The sequence below is a fragment of the Passer domesticus genome, chromosome 1 (genome assembly GCF_036417665.1).
Source record: "Passer domesticus isolate bPasDom1 chromosome 1, bPasDom1.hap1, whole genome shotgun sequence".
Taxonomy (NCBI): domain Eukaryota; kingdom Metazoa; phylum Chordata; class Aves; order Passeriformes; family Passeridae; genus Passer; species Passer domesticus.
In genome coordinates this window covers 120,848,207-120,863,625 of record NC_087474.1, presented here as the reverse complement: position 1 = coordinate 120,863,625, position 15,419 = coordinate 120,848,207, and the positions used below count along the sequence as shown (strand labels likewise).

The 15,419-nt window shown below is 34.8% G+C and overlaps 1 long non-coding RNA gene across 1 annotated transcript; it reads right to left on the bottom strand.

Annotated features, from left to right (window-relative positions):
• Positions 1-3,729: 3,729 nt before the first annotated feature.
• On the bottom strand, positions 3,730-8,824 carry LOC135289366 (uncharacterized). The gene is made up of 4 exons (XR_010352134.1): positions 8,732-8,824; positions 8,512-8,591; positions 4,856-5,031; positions 3,730-3,992 (listed from the first exon to the last, which is right to left on the bottom strand). It is a non-coding gene; the product is annotated as an uncharacterized LOC135289366 (long non-coding RNA).
• Positions 8,825-15,419: the final 6,595 nt, after the last annotated feature.

Sequence of the window (15,419 nt, the reverse complement as noted above, 5' to 3'; positions counted from 1 at the left end):
TGATTCCTATTTAAATTAGTTATGCAAAATGAAAATTCTCTGTATAGAGGTTATTTACTAAGAGCTACATTCATCCAAGATGAATTAACTTTCTACTTTTGAGTAAATCAAGAAGAATAAGTTTGATCCTAATTTTCAGACTTTTTTTTCAATGTTGGTGTTACCAATATAATTTACGTTTGTTTACACTGTGTCACTAGTAAAAAAAACTGGCCTACTATATTATTAGTTTATATGCCTTTTGGCAAAGTCAAATGCAGATTAGATTTGAATGTAACATCAAATTCAAAAGCAACATCTATTATTAAGCGAAATGGTGTTTTCCCATCATTTACAAGCTACCCCAAATGTACAAAGTGAAAATGAGGACCTTATGTCATTTTGAAAGTAAGTACATTTTAACTTTGGTTGTGCATGTATGCATATGCATGTATGCATATATACATATGTAAGCCCTGTTTTTCTATATCTCTATAGATATGGAGGGAAATATGTATCTATACATATAAATAGATATGTATAGATACATATATGTCTACCCATAAAGCCACAAGCTTACATTTTCCCTAGAGCAGAAAATATTGCTCTCAGTTCAACTGACCTAATTTTCTTTCAGCAGAGATGAGCCTCTTTGCAATTAGCAGTAAAAAAAAGGTTTTTCAGAGATAAAATAGGCATCTAACCTGTTCTTTGAGCCCATGAAAAAACTGGTAGGGTACCTTATTTCTGTACTGTACTCCAATTGCGTTGATTTTAGGCATTGATTTCAGTATTTTTTTTATGAACCCAGAAAACATGCCCTATTTTCTACTGGTTACATAGGGTAATAGCACTGCCAGCAAAAATGGGATAGTGCTTGTGCACAGGGCAAATTTTACTTTGGCATAAATTGGCAGAAATCCATCAACTTTTAATATTTATGATTGCCATCTCAGTGTAGTCCACTGTTGTCAAAGAGCAGATGGGGAAAATTAATTATTAAACTGAGCAATAAATAAAAACTGTAATTTTTTTATTAGTAATCAAATTAACAGGAAAGATTAATCCTGCCATATGAACATTTGGATACCTGAGGGGAAAGAATTTTCAATTAATATCACATTCCCTTGACATAACAATTTGAGAGAAGAAAGGGAGGAGGGTTCTTCTAATTAATCAAATACAGTGGAATAGAATTATGAAGAAAGAGATTGGTTTTTTTTATTTAATTGTGCCTTTCTTTCCACAGTGGAGAGCCTGCTTTCACACACATTGCTGTTCATGTTCCACTCTGAAGAATTCTAGCCAATAAAATGCATTTTGCTTCTTGCAAATAACAAAACATCCATTGCTGTCTTTGACAGAGTAGGTTAATATTCTCCTAAAACAAAACTTTATTTATTTTCAGTCACAGAATACACCTTTGACTTCCTTCAACAGATACCTTTGCCTTTGACATAGGAAAAGCTCATCTGAAGAGGAAAGCTAAAGGTGCAGAAAGAAATTGAAACACTTGAACCCAGACACAGAGTTCAATCCCAGATGTGGACAGTGGCTGTAAAGTTAGAAACTTTGTCCTGCCATATCTATTTTTTTTTAACTTACTGCAATCATATTAAACTCAGTCATCTAAATATGGAATGTGCTAACAGTGGCTAACTGATATCCAGGGTGATGCATTTTCTTTCAGGTTGTGGGTCACAATGCAAAAGGATACTGGAAATAGCATAATAGCACCATTTAAAACATTTTTTTTTCCCTAGGTAAAGAACACATGACTTTGGAAAGAAAAACACCAGCTCTGCAAGTCTTGAAATTATCAGCAGAGCAGAACAGACTCCCCTCCTCCTCTATTAGGTTGACATTGGATGAAATTGAAGAATGAACTAATTTCTCTGAAAAGCAGAACAGGACAACTTCATTTTGTGCTTGATTGAATAATATGAAATATGATTACAAATACAAAAATAGTGAGCAATATAATGATATTTATTAGTGATCTTTCAGCCTTTTTTGGGTATATATATCCTATACTTACACATGCAAGCATACTAACTTTTGAAAATGTAACTTTAAAAGTGAAAAGGTTCTGTTTCCATAAAGATACATAAAGGACCTCTGTTTGTCCAATCTGCTATGATATGATTATGAATGTAGTGTAAATAGTCCCATAAAAACAAAGTGTGGAGCAAAGGATTGGTAAAAAAGCAAATAAATATTTTCTTTTTCTTAACTAGAATTCAAACCTGTTTGGTTTTTTGGTTTGTTTAGGTGTTTTTGCTTTTTCTCTGTGATTACACACAAGTTTTCATAATTTAAACACCATTTTACATTATAAAATGGAACACTTTCCACACAGCATGGAACAGAGGAAAAGATCAAATGCTGAATTCTTCCTGCTGTGAGGAATTCTTGAAGGCTGAATTTCAACCTTCTGATCAGTTTAATGGAGGCCTATGAGAGAAAGATTGAAAAGAGAGGTGTTTGAGGGGCAATCTTTGGAACAAACAATTAAAAAAATGTGGGTTGCAAAAGTTTGGGCTTTTTTTGCTCTGTATGTGCTTACCACTTTTATTGACTTTTATTGTAAGCACAAATAATAACTGTCTTGCAAGCTCTAGAAGCCTGACTAGCTATAGATAAGGTTTAATTTTACTGCATTTGAGGAGTAGGAAGAATGAAATATTTTTCAAAGCAAGGCCTCCCAGGAAAATATCTTTTTATTAGACAGCTTGACAATGAACGTAGAATTTAGCAAGAAGCATTATCTAAATTACTTTCAGCAGTTATTTGTACTGCACTGTTTACTACAGTGCTTAGTGACTGCAGTTGATTGAGACTTAATTATGTTGCTAAAGTAATTATAGCAATGACCCAAATCACAAGTATCTTGTGCCTATTACTCGCTCTCATTTTCACCACAGTCTGAAAATTATAGTTAGCACTTCTATATAAAAGCCGGGTTAAGATCACCCTGAGAAAGTGCCCAAAGATTACTCATGATTCAAGATTTTAGGGTACCACTTTTTAATAATTAATAACATATGTCAAAAAAATCATGTCTTTAAATTTATATTTATCAAATAAATTATGCGCAGAAATTGTCTTTAAGCATGAAACACATGTAAAGAGACACATATGAGACTTGTTGAAAGACACTTGTCTTCCATTTTGTATTTACATTCACATTTCCTAGCCATAAAACTAAAAAGAATCAGAAGAAGAGTAATTTCATTTTACCTGAAAAAAAAATTACAAGAAGCATTAATTGAGTGCATAAGGGATTTTTATTTTCTGGGATTTTTTGCCCTTCCTCAGTCTGCAAAGAGTCTAAAAGAACAGACTTTATACCACATTTCAGTCTCAAGGAGAAATACATAGAGTCTTTCACCATAACAGTAATTTTTCACTTTATTTAATGAAAATAACAGCAAAAAAGATGCTGAATTTTTTTCTTTCTGAAAACCTTTATTTTCATTGCAAGACATAGAAAATGCCATGATCAATCTGAAATGACCAGAAGCTGAATACTAGAAGCTGACTCTGCATTACTCATAGAACTTCTGTTTTTTCAATAGTGATACAATAAATAAAAACATACAGTGTGTCTGTGTATAACTGGAAGTCATGCAAACCACTCCAAAGAATGACACCATCTGATTTCCTATCCCTTGTAGAGAAATACCACCACTGCGGTGTGCTTTTAATGGATCTCAGATTATGTCATCAGTGTTACACAGGCTCTTTAGAGCTGCACAGCCATCAAGTAGCCCATAATCGACTGCCATTGAAGACAGTGAGAGCTCTAGGGCTCACAAGAGGATGGAGAAAGAACAGATGGACCAGACTGGAGCCAGCCAACAGCCAGTCACATAATGAACAGCTCTCTTGCCAGGCCATGTCCCAGTTTCTCAGACATTGGACTGTAATATTAATTTCTTCTATCCTCATGAGCTACACAGCTGGTTTGCCCAATATTTATGGTATGTCTCCCAGGCAAGCTGCCTCAGTGCCTGCAAAAATAAAGCTTTTATGAGAAAAAGCTTCTGTTAATGCTTTGTTCCAGCCTATAGCTAGACTCATGACACAAACTCTTAAATCTTTAACCCTTTCCTTTTTAATTACACTGATTCCTCTTATGCCAGACAATATGGGACATGGACTATGGTGATAGGTTCAGTGTTCCTAGTCCCTGAGAGTTTTTAATGCTATCTGCTGTTAACACATTGCACTAGAGGTATGAGCCACTGGCAGTGGAGATGTTTGGTACTGAGATGGGTGGAGTTTTTCACAAGGTTTAATGTCATGGAAAATCAAGGTGGTGCCTTACTCAAATTTTATTAGGGCATGTCCTTCTCAAAAGAGAATTAGAGCAAGAGCTATAGCTCAGCTGAGAAAAGCTGGCAGGGATTTCAAAATCTCAGAAGACAAGGGGCTAATGTGTACATGTCAAACACCTATAGCTGGATAGCCATGGATTACCAACTGTTGGCAAGAACATGATGGGAGAAAGAACAGGATGTTGCTGGAGAAGAGGACCATAGGGAGGTAGGACAGCATTTTTTCTGAGACAAGCATCCTTGTTCTGGCTCCTGGAGACAAGCACAACACAGCACAGTGCAAGTGCAGGAGTGAAGTCAAGAGGCAGGTATGGACTGTTGAGCAAAGGCAAACTCATTATAGGGTATCAAAACCACCAAAGGCCCTAAAGGCACTCTGACCCTTTTCCAGAAAAGTCTGTAAGGAGGAAATGTGTATGATGATTAACTTGCATAGAAAGCCAGAAACAGAGCTCCAGGGCAGGGGAAACTTGTCTATAAAAAAGCATACCCATACAACCCAGCCGGCACCCTCAGGACCCTTGATTCCCCATCACCTTGATCAACACTGGAGCCAGGAATGGTGATCCTTCTTCCTTTCTTCCCTTCTTCCTTTCTTCCTTTCTTCCTTTCTTTTCTTCCTTTCTTTCTTTCATCTTCTCTTTCTCTGTCCTCTCTTTGTTCTCCACTTTCACTCTACCCCTTATTCAAAACCCACTGCCATGTGCTTCTACTAGAAGATAAGGGAATAGTTGAAATCAATTTCATCCTTTTATACTGGAGATCTTAACTATGGCTAACAGCAAAATAACCCCTACTTGCCAGGGTGTCTCAGTCTATTTAACTCACTTTGCCTCCTGAAGAAATGCTGTCTGACACTTTTTCTATTTGTATTTATAATTATGTCACTGAATTTAGGAGAATAAGAGGTTGAGGGAAGGGAAGGAGAAAATTTGTGAGCCTTATGAAAACAGAGCATAAACAAAGGTCTTAAAAGCAAAAAAAAATTGATGACAAATCTTCATGATAAATAATGATATGTCAAAATACATCCTCATTTAGAATATAGGACTAAATTCAAAGTAAATTAAAAGTACAAATTTAATCTATGATATTATATACTTCAATGGAAATTAATTTTTCAAAACCTTTAATTCATGCTCTACCATTTATTGAGTCATCTCTATAAATTTAATCTCAGGTTCTCAGATAACTCTACAAAAATTGCTATTGACAGAGTTCCCTCTTCATTAGTGTTAAGCTCAGTCTCATTCTCAAACAACATTTTTTCTCCAAGTGAAAAAGAATTTTTTTTTCAAGGTGGCAATATCTCCTGCATAAACAGCACTTGATTAGCATTTTGTCACGATATTTAGGGAAGAAAAAAAATCCCCCATAAAAGTTTTCTAAACATTCACAACTTGTTTTTATATATTAAATTAAAATGTTTGTCTTATATCAAATACATTATTTTGCATTCTTTTGGTATGAACCCAGCAGTTATAGGCTTAACCGATTGACAACCAGTTTGTAATCAATCAACTGAAACAGTCTCTTTAATTTCCCTCAGTTTAACACAGAAGATTATCTTCTGCTGCATTTACTCTGTGAATGTGGTCGGCAGATAGGCACATGCTGGTGCTCACAGCTCTATCAGGAAATTGAACATGAGGTTGCCAAGTTACACTTTTTAAAAATATTGGGCTTGAACAGAACACGATAACTATAGGCTACTTTGTTACTTTGCTTTCATAAATGATACAGCAGAAGAGGCCAGCTGTTTCAATTTGAACTATCCCAATACCCTCAAAGAGAGTTGCTTTTCACCTATTCCAGCAAAATGAAGAAATGTTGTTGATGTCATGTTAACATTCAAAATAATAGGGCTTTGCCTTGTGCGAACAAACTGCTTGGGCAGTATGCACTTACAAAATGTCAATATAAAATTAATCTTCACTTGTTTTCTAACCAAGGTTTCATATTGAGCTAATAGTTTCTTCTACACCTTTTCTTGTTTGGGGTAAATCAGAAATAAATTCATCTATGGAATGTAGTTTTTAATGAGATGTCTTTCTAAAATCAGACTAAAACAAATAAAAGTTATTAATTTTCTATTTTACTTGCAAAAAAAGAGGTAAATATCTTTATTGGGTATGGTTTTTTACCTATCAAAACTGTTCAGACAATTTTGTAAGAGTATCACTGGAGTAATAAATATGTGCAATGAAAGATTGCTTTTTGTGCATCTTATTGTTCATGTTTAAATGTCCATGTGCTGCAGAGTAGTTGCAAAACAGAAGACTAATTGCATACTGGATTGATAAATCCCCACAGAATAAACCATACTTTGTGACCCTACAGGCTGTCCTCGATTATGCTACGTCTCTGGTGATGTAACCATTTTGAAGTTTATTTCTCTATTATTTTTAATGCTTTTAAATTGTATTTTCTGCATTGTTTTATCTACTAATTGTTTAATACTTGTTGTCCTCACTTTCTGCATTAGTCCAGTAGATTAATAGTGTTTCCAACACAGTTATCTCTAGAAAGTGTTTAATTTCTTCTTCAGCGTTTTTCTTCAACCTTCTCCTCCATTAACTCATTCAAAAAAATTAGAGAAATGTTATCACAGCGTGCCCCCTACACAGGTGCCAAAACAAACTGTCAAGAAATCAGTCAACTGTTACTTGCAAAAGTATCATTTTGTAGAAACCACTGCTCAGACCCCTGGGTTGAAGCAGTTTGCAAACAGCAACCAAGAGATGCTCCTCTTTGAATAAAGTTTAAGCCGAGGCAGCTGCAAGGAGCACAAGCCACCAGATGGCAGCACGATTGGCAGCTTCCCCTTGGGAAAGGAGAGGATACACTTCAGGGAGAAGCACCTGGTTAGGGACATGCTCTTGTTCACCTTTACACGCCAGGAAAACATATCAGCTGCTTGTAGCTCTTTGCCTGGGACTGTTCCTGCATGCTCCTGCTTACAGCAGAAGGAAATCCTAATGCTTTTTATTGGAAAACATGTAATGTGAGATTGCTTTTTCAAAATGCACCAATCCCTTGAGATTATTGCTTTACTATATTTATCCTTCTTTTCTGAGACAGAAGAATCCTTAATATCTTATGCTGAATTTATATTTTTCTCATCATTTAATTTTTTTTTTAAAAAAGTAAATATCTAAAATTAATTTAATGTCATTTTCTCCAGAATTTGACAAGAACCCAGAGTACCCTCTATTATTTTACCTCTATTTTTCTACCTCTATTTTTCTTAGAATTGTATGCTGAATTTTTTTCATAAATAAGGCAGTTTTTTGTGTCAGAGCTCAAAGAACCATCCCAGCCTCAACTTGGTTGTCAATAGTTAGAAAGATTTAAGGGATTATGAAGTGCTAAAAGAAGGTCTTCACACTTATCAGTCCTAGCTCTCTGTGTGTTTTCCCAGTGCTCACTTTTAATAAATTTGCTCTCCTGATGTTGCCAAATTTCTTTACAGAAATCAAGGACTACTGTTGTTGTATTCAGTTTTATATACTAGCTCTGTGAAGAGTCTTCAGAAATTACCTGGATTATGTTTCTTCACAGACTGTGGACAAACAACAACAAGCTATCGAGTACTTCAGCTTTAATGACTTGCATGTGAAGTGGTTACATGGCTTTCACTAACCTTGTAAAATGGGCCTTGAGAAAAGCAAATATTAGTTGAAATACAAAATGCATTTTCTGTGGTCTAGAGGAAGAAATTTATTTCTCTAAAAGTATAAATTGAATTGTACTGATGAAACCATTTTTTTCTTTTTTCTATTAGACATATTTAAATACTTTAATTTTCTCTCTTATTTGTTTACCTAGGCTCTGGTAAAAGTATTATCTAGTGCTTAAAAGACAACTGTCATTGGCATTGAAAAGAAAGTGGAAAGCTAGATTTTTTTCCTCATTTCTCTAACAAAGCAATTGTTTGGTATTGTGATTTCTTGGGATATTTGCTCTTCCTCCACATTAAAAAACGATATATCCTAAATAGTATAACTGCATTTTTAGTGTGTTCCAGTGAAATCTTAATCTAAATGGCTCAAAAAATTCATAGACTGGGCAAACTGTGAAAAGTACCCACATTGCCAAAGAGACTGTGAGCCATTTCAGAAGTCACACACTCAGCAGGAACTTGTATTCAAGTTCTCAGCACTCAGCTCCCTTTATCTTTTTGATTACTTACTTTTATTTGCATGGCACAGCCTGTGGTGATTGACTTGAGCACAAACAATTGTCCTGAGACCCCATAAGCAATACAGAATTCTGTAAGATAGGAAAGGGAGAGAGACATCAAACAAAAAGCATTCCCTCACACAGAAATGGACAATACCTGACTAATGGCACATTCTGACCTGCTTCAGCTGCAATTTAGTATATTGTACACTGCAACAGCAAAAACTTACTACTTTTGTTATCACTGTGCAATGGGTTTAGTATAAATTCTTTCTTTTCCTTCCTTCCTTCCTTCCTTCCTTCCTTCCTTCCTTCCTTCCTTCCTTCCTTCCTTCCTTCCTTCCTTCCTTCCTTCCTTCCTTCCTTCCTTCCTTCCTTCCTTCCTTCCTTCCTTCCTTCCTTCCTTCCTTCCTTCCTTCCTTCCTTCCTTCCTTCCTTCCTTCCTTCCTTCCTTCCTTCCTTCCTTCCTTCCTTCCTTCCTTCCTTCCTTCCTTCCTCCCTCCCTCCCTCCCTCCCTCCCTCCCTCCCTCCCTTGTCTTCTACAGTGAGCTTTTGGCCCAGTAAAAAAAAAAAAATTAAAAGTACCACTTGCCCCACATTCAAAAAATCTTGTCTATGAAAAAAATGTTACTTGGACACAAGGAGGAAGAAATGCTTAGTTATTTAGTTAGAAATTAGAGTGGAGATTGTGGAAAGAAGGAAAATTAAGGGGGTGAAAATGAAGCTGCATGCTGACTCTCAGCTCAGGACAGGGACATCTAACTGGTGAGCAAAGGTAATCATGACCCCAAGGCAACACAGCATGGGAGCAGATCGGGGCAAATCTTGTCTTTCATTAAGTAGAGACACCCAACTGAATTTTGGGACATCTGTTTCAGACCTCCCTTGCTGTGAGTTGGTGGAATACTGTCTCCCAAATGAGAACATTTAATTCATAACTCAAATAATCTCCCTCTGCAAAATATGAGATATTCTTTATATGTATATATATATGAAAAGACATTTACTGACAGCTTTCCATCCCCCACCCTCCCCCCATCCCCCTATTCAATAGTGTGCTACTCTCTTTATTAAATCCCGCAGTAGAGAAACTGTCCATTTATTTCTGATGTCTTTGTTTTTGCATTTAATGAAGATGGCTGCTGGATGTCATTCTTTCTTATTTGATATTATGACACTTACTGATAGGTTTCAACAGAAATGTATATCCTACTGAGTAGAAGGACCTAGTTACAGCACACTGTTCACCTGTCATGGCTCAATGTTGCCATTTAAATAAAACTGACCTATGTGTTAATGGAGCCATAACCTCTGCTTTAGTGTAAACTGTGTCTCAGTCAAAAATAGAGATGGAAAAAGGGAATATACTCTGCTGCACAAAAGGTGAAATGTTACTGTAGAAGGTAATACTTTAGCAAAATATTTAGAGCTTGGCAAAACATCAAAGTACTTGCTGAAATTATGGTTTCATATTGAGCTGGAGATTTTCAGCACACTGTAAGTACATATGTATAGATGCCTTGGGTCAGATTAAAGATCCATCTTTCCCAGAATCCTCCCTCTGAATGGGGTCAGCACTGCTTAAGGAAAACCTCCTTTTAACAGCAGAGAAATGAAAAATTCTTGCAATTTGCAGCTTAGGGACTGCCTCAGCCAAAAGATCTGTTTCTAATAGCAGTTTCTAGGGTAATTTTCCCGTGCATTTATCTAATCTTTTATGAACCTATTTATGCTTTTGGACTGTAAATATCTTGGCAAGGACTTCAGCTGTTGACTGCTTTCTGCTTGCAAAAACTGTCTTTTATGTGTTTCCAGCATGCTTTTTGACCCTTTTATTTGCTGTGTTCTTGCATGGTTAGAAGAAAAATAACCATTCTCTATTTGTTTTCGTCCCACTATGTAAAACCTCCCTAATGCCTTCTTCTGGTCATTACTTTTCTTGATGTGGTGTCACAGTCTATTCAATGTCTCTTAGTACACATGTCACCTCAGCCCCTCAATCATCATTTATAACCCTTTATATACCTTTTTACCATTTGGAGTAGAGGGACAGGTACAAATATTCCAGACTGGATATAATCTAAGTGTATATAACAATGTAAGGACATTTTCCTTTTTATTCCTATTTATTTTTATTTCCTTTATTATGAAGTAATTCCTTCCATTCACATTCTTTTAACTGAAGCTGATTGCTCATATCCAACGTTTTTCATCAAACTAGTCAAAAGACTTGCAAGATGATCTTAGAGGAACAGCACCAGCTTGTTTATAGCTCATTATTTTCAGCATGTGTATCTACTATATACAATTTTTTGCCTACTCTATGTAGATTTTTTTAAAATGTTGCCTTTCAATACTCTGTAATTCAGATGATCCACTGAACTGCCGAACCACATTAACATTTTAGTTGGAAATGTTTAAGTAAACTGAATGTATGCTTGGATCTATCTGAAAATATAATCCAGGTAAGGTTTGCATTAAGAAATTAAGTTTCTATAGTTGAGAAATTGATATATTTGGAAAAATTGACAAATTCTTATGATAAGCCACACACTGGTTCCGACAGGTAGACAAATAATCAAGCAAATCCAAAACTAGGCTGGGAACATTAACCTGTGAATTATTTTAATCCATTATACACTCTGAGGTAGAAAATTACTAGTGATAACACGGCACAAGGGGATACAAACAAGCAAAAGGATGACAAGTTCAGCAGGGGTGTGGAAAAAAGCTTTGCATTTGTGAGAGAATGAACTTTTAGCTTCATGTGAAAAGCAGGACTTGTGATGTCTCAACATCTTTTACATCATATTTTAACACTTAACACAAACATTTTTAACATTTAATAGAATTTTACTCTCCATTTTATCTACTGAGGCTGCCCTGCAGATCTCCATTAAAGATTCAGATTTTGAGGGTTGAATTAGAAGGCATAGTTGTTGTATGAAAAACAGTGTTTAATTGTTCTTTGTGTGCCTCTGTCCTTAATAAGTTGATTGCTGGGAGAATCGGCAAGTGGCAGGATTCCCCTACCAGTTTTCATAGATCCTACATAAGCATATTATTTTTTGTCAGAAAAGTGAATTAGCACACAGATACTCAACTAGTGAAATAGCTGTGTATGACAATAATTTTTTACATACAATCTGCAGAACTTAGACATGCAACTAGTAGCGAAAAAAAATTCCTAAAAAATGCAACTCTATTTTTGACATCTCATTTCTGGTTGTCAAGGAGATGCTAACCTCTGCCTCTGTTGTTTTTGTGGAGAGGCTTGATGCTTTTTTTTCCAAAGTTAATGACATTGTTCTTGATTTATACATAGCTGTTTATTTGATCTGTCTGTCCAGACCTGTCGAAAGTTAGAGGGCCTGAAAATTGCTCACTTTTACAACAGTTATCAGCTGGTTTCTTAGAAAGATACTTTTTGCCACCTTGGTCTTTCTAATTGCAATAATACTATTAACGGTTTGATTTGCAATTTGTTTGGATGTTTATCAATCACAGCATAAAAGGCATCAAAACCTAGAAATTTAAAATGAAAGCCTTAAAATCTTCAAATGGGTAGTCCTCATTGAAAAAGCCTATACCTTAATTATGCCATATGTTTAAATGGAGTTCAAACACCAAAAAGAAAAAAAAAAAAAAAAAAAAGAAAAAAAAAAAAAAAAAAAAAAAAAAGAAAAACATCACCTGGGGAACAAAAATAGAGAGAGAGAGAGAAAGTGGTAATGCCCAGTTTGCTGTTCATAGAATGATACATCTAAATATTTTTAAAAAATTTAAGTGAAAAAATTAAGAAAAATATAAAGAAGGCAGAACAGGTCTATCCAATGAACTGCTGTTTAGGGAAGTGCATGAATAAGCATAATTTTTTTAAAGAATGTAGAAACTGACTTTCATGTAAACATTGATCGAAATGCTTCATCTCACTGTCTAATTTTCAAGATTTCTAAACAATTAATGACATTATGATATTGATTTTCTTATAATGAACTCAGCCAAGAGAACTCAACTTCCTAATTCCATGAGAATAGCCATTTAGCATACTATCAGCGATATCACACTAATTCAGAAGTATAAAATGAAGGCAAACCTACAGAAAAGGTGCCCACTCTGTTTTCTAAGGTGTGAAAAGTTTTTAGTGCTCGGCAACGCAAATGGCAGTTTAGCAAGCTCAGAACTGCACAGGAACAAATAATGAGTGTCTTTAAAAGGTGGCTGATTGTAGATTTGAAATGAGGAAACAATATAAGCTACATTAGAAGGAATGTTATTTCAATATTTTGAAAATACTAAATTTACACTAGTAATTAAATTAAATTAAAACTGCACTATCTTAAAGTAATATTTGATAAAACTATAGTCGATTTCTCACTAGTTCCTACATACAGTGAATCTTTGCTTTTCTGTTCTGTATTAGAAACAGCCCTAAAATAGAGATATTTTGCACAGAGATGGAAATGTAAAATGCAGGCAAATAGATGATATCGATTTAAACTGTTCCATTAAAACATTATTCATGTCTATATTGATGAAAAGAAGTTCTGTAGAAGCTGGCCCTGGATTCAGAGTCGGGGTTTTTGGTCAGGATGGAAGGACACTGAAACTTCTGCACAGGCTGAGCAAAGTGTGGCATCAGGCCCATACGAATAAAGAGTCATTCACTGCTTGATTTGTTTCCACTTGTCCATTTCATTGCTGATATTTGGATAGGTGGCAAGATGTTACCGATAGGAAAGTGTTCTGTCTTGGTGAAAGGAAAGATCTAAGGAAGGTATTAAAGGATTCAAATATGTGCCCAGAGTCTCTTGGAGCTACATTTTACATAAAATGTATCATATATCACTTTTTGTTCAAGATTCTGCTTTTCTTTTAAAATTAAGATGCACAGCAGAAGGTTATTTCATACAAGTAAGAGAAAGTTAGGTGATAAATACAGCCTCCCTGAAAATAAGATACTCTTCAAAAGATATAACCTTCTTTTATGTCACTTCCACACACACTGCTGGAAATACTTAGTGCTGGGTTTGAGATATATTATACTGTAAAAAAAGAACTTAAATATATTGGGTTTTTTCCCCTAAAGATGATTGAATAATTGAAGTATGAATACAAAAAGTCAACTGAACATGCTAAAGCAGTGATAAAAGTTATAGATTATATATATATATATATGTGTGTGTGTGTGTGTATATATGTGGATATATAGAGATAAATAGATATATATATATATGTGGAAACTCTAGGGATCTCCTTCTCCCGCCTCCTCCCTTCATCCCCATCAATAGTGGAAACAGCTATTAGAAAATTATTTCAAATTCATAAATGCCTCAACACTAGGAAATTTGCTATGGGACTGCTCAAATTGTTTAAAAGTTAATCTATATGTAATTCTTTGCAGAAACAGGATGAATAGTATAATTTTATTTCTTCCTGTTTGTCTTAGAGTTTCTATAACTTAGAAACTGGAAATTATTAAAAACTAAATCAGAAAAAAAGGCCCAAACAATTGTTCTTCTAAACATCGTGTTCCTATATTTCTTGATAATTCTAATTCCTCTTACATTGTCTAAAGGTTTCAAAATACCTTTTCTGCTTTTTAACAGTGTGTTACATTTAATATGCTATACAGTTATCCTATAAATAATGGCTAAAGAAAGGTCCAAAAGGTTTGAACAACTTCCATAGTTTACTTTCATAGTTTCATAATGTAAAAAGACAACCATTGTCTTGGAGTGGCAAAAGTCAATGCTTTAATATATCTACTAAGTACAGAGTTTAAAAGGGAATTACTAATTAGGATTGTAAACAGCACAGTAAAAGCAAGCCAAATGTGGTATGGATTTACGTGTTTGGGTTTTTGTGGGGTTTTTTACAATAGTTTTGACAAAACAAGCAGAAAAAAACCCATAACACCTTGTGATTCAGTATGGGATTTTTTGTCTGTCATTATATTTTTGCCAGGTCTGTCTCATTTCTGCACTATATTCATAGTTACTACCCAGTCTTCAGATTATCTGCCCAGCATTCCAGAATGCTAAACAATCTAAGGAAATAAAGTGCAACTTTTGTGCAGGAGAAGAAAAACATCTTTATTCCAAATAATGGAGAATAAAATTTTATGAAAGAAAATTTTATGACCAGAGTTTTCAGATGGCAAAAAAGCTTTCAAATTTTTTCTGATGAACTTAAAGCTGTATATGGTCTGTAGTCAGAAAATTAAATTTCTGCTGCAATGTCAATAAACAGCTTGTATTAAGAGTAACACAATGCTTCTGGAAAAAATGGGTTAGTCATTAACATAATAAGCATAATGATAATTTGGTATACAGTGAGTGCAAGGTAATTACAAACTGTTTCAAATAATTGATCAGTTTTCAAGATCACTAAGTATCTCTGCAGCTGTGAAAATGAACAAATAAATAGCAAATGTCAAAGTATACAATTTGCAGAAGCTGGTAAGAAAGCTAAGTATTCACTACCTGAGGAGCCTAGGAAAAAGATTTCAAAGATGTTATCAGTTTTCATCTGTGAGCAAGGAAATGAAATCAATCATCATGTGATAATCATCAGGGCATTCCTTAACTGACAACTGCTTGGAAAAGTACAAGACAAAGTTATTCTGGTCTGTTTGACTGATGAAGCTGTAGAGACCTGAACAGAAAATCAATCAGCCTTCTCTTCTGGGTACAAGTACAAGTGATATAAATTTTGTTGAATAGCAAATCGAGAAAAAAAAATACCGCAAGCAGAATCAAAACTTTATTACAAACTTTGTTACTCATGAGAGCTTTGAGTCTATGGGCGGAGATGGTCTGCATATGATGATGGTCTTATGTAAATTTGATGATCTTATGTAAATTTTTATGATCTTATGTAAGTTTTTATGATCTTATGTAAGTTTAGCTGCCTGAA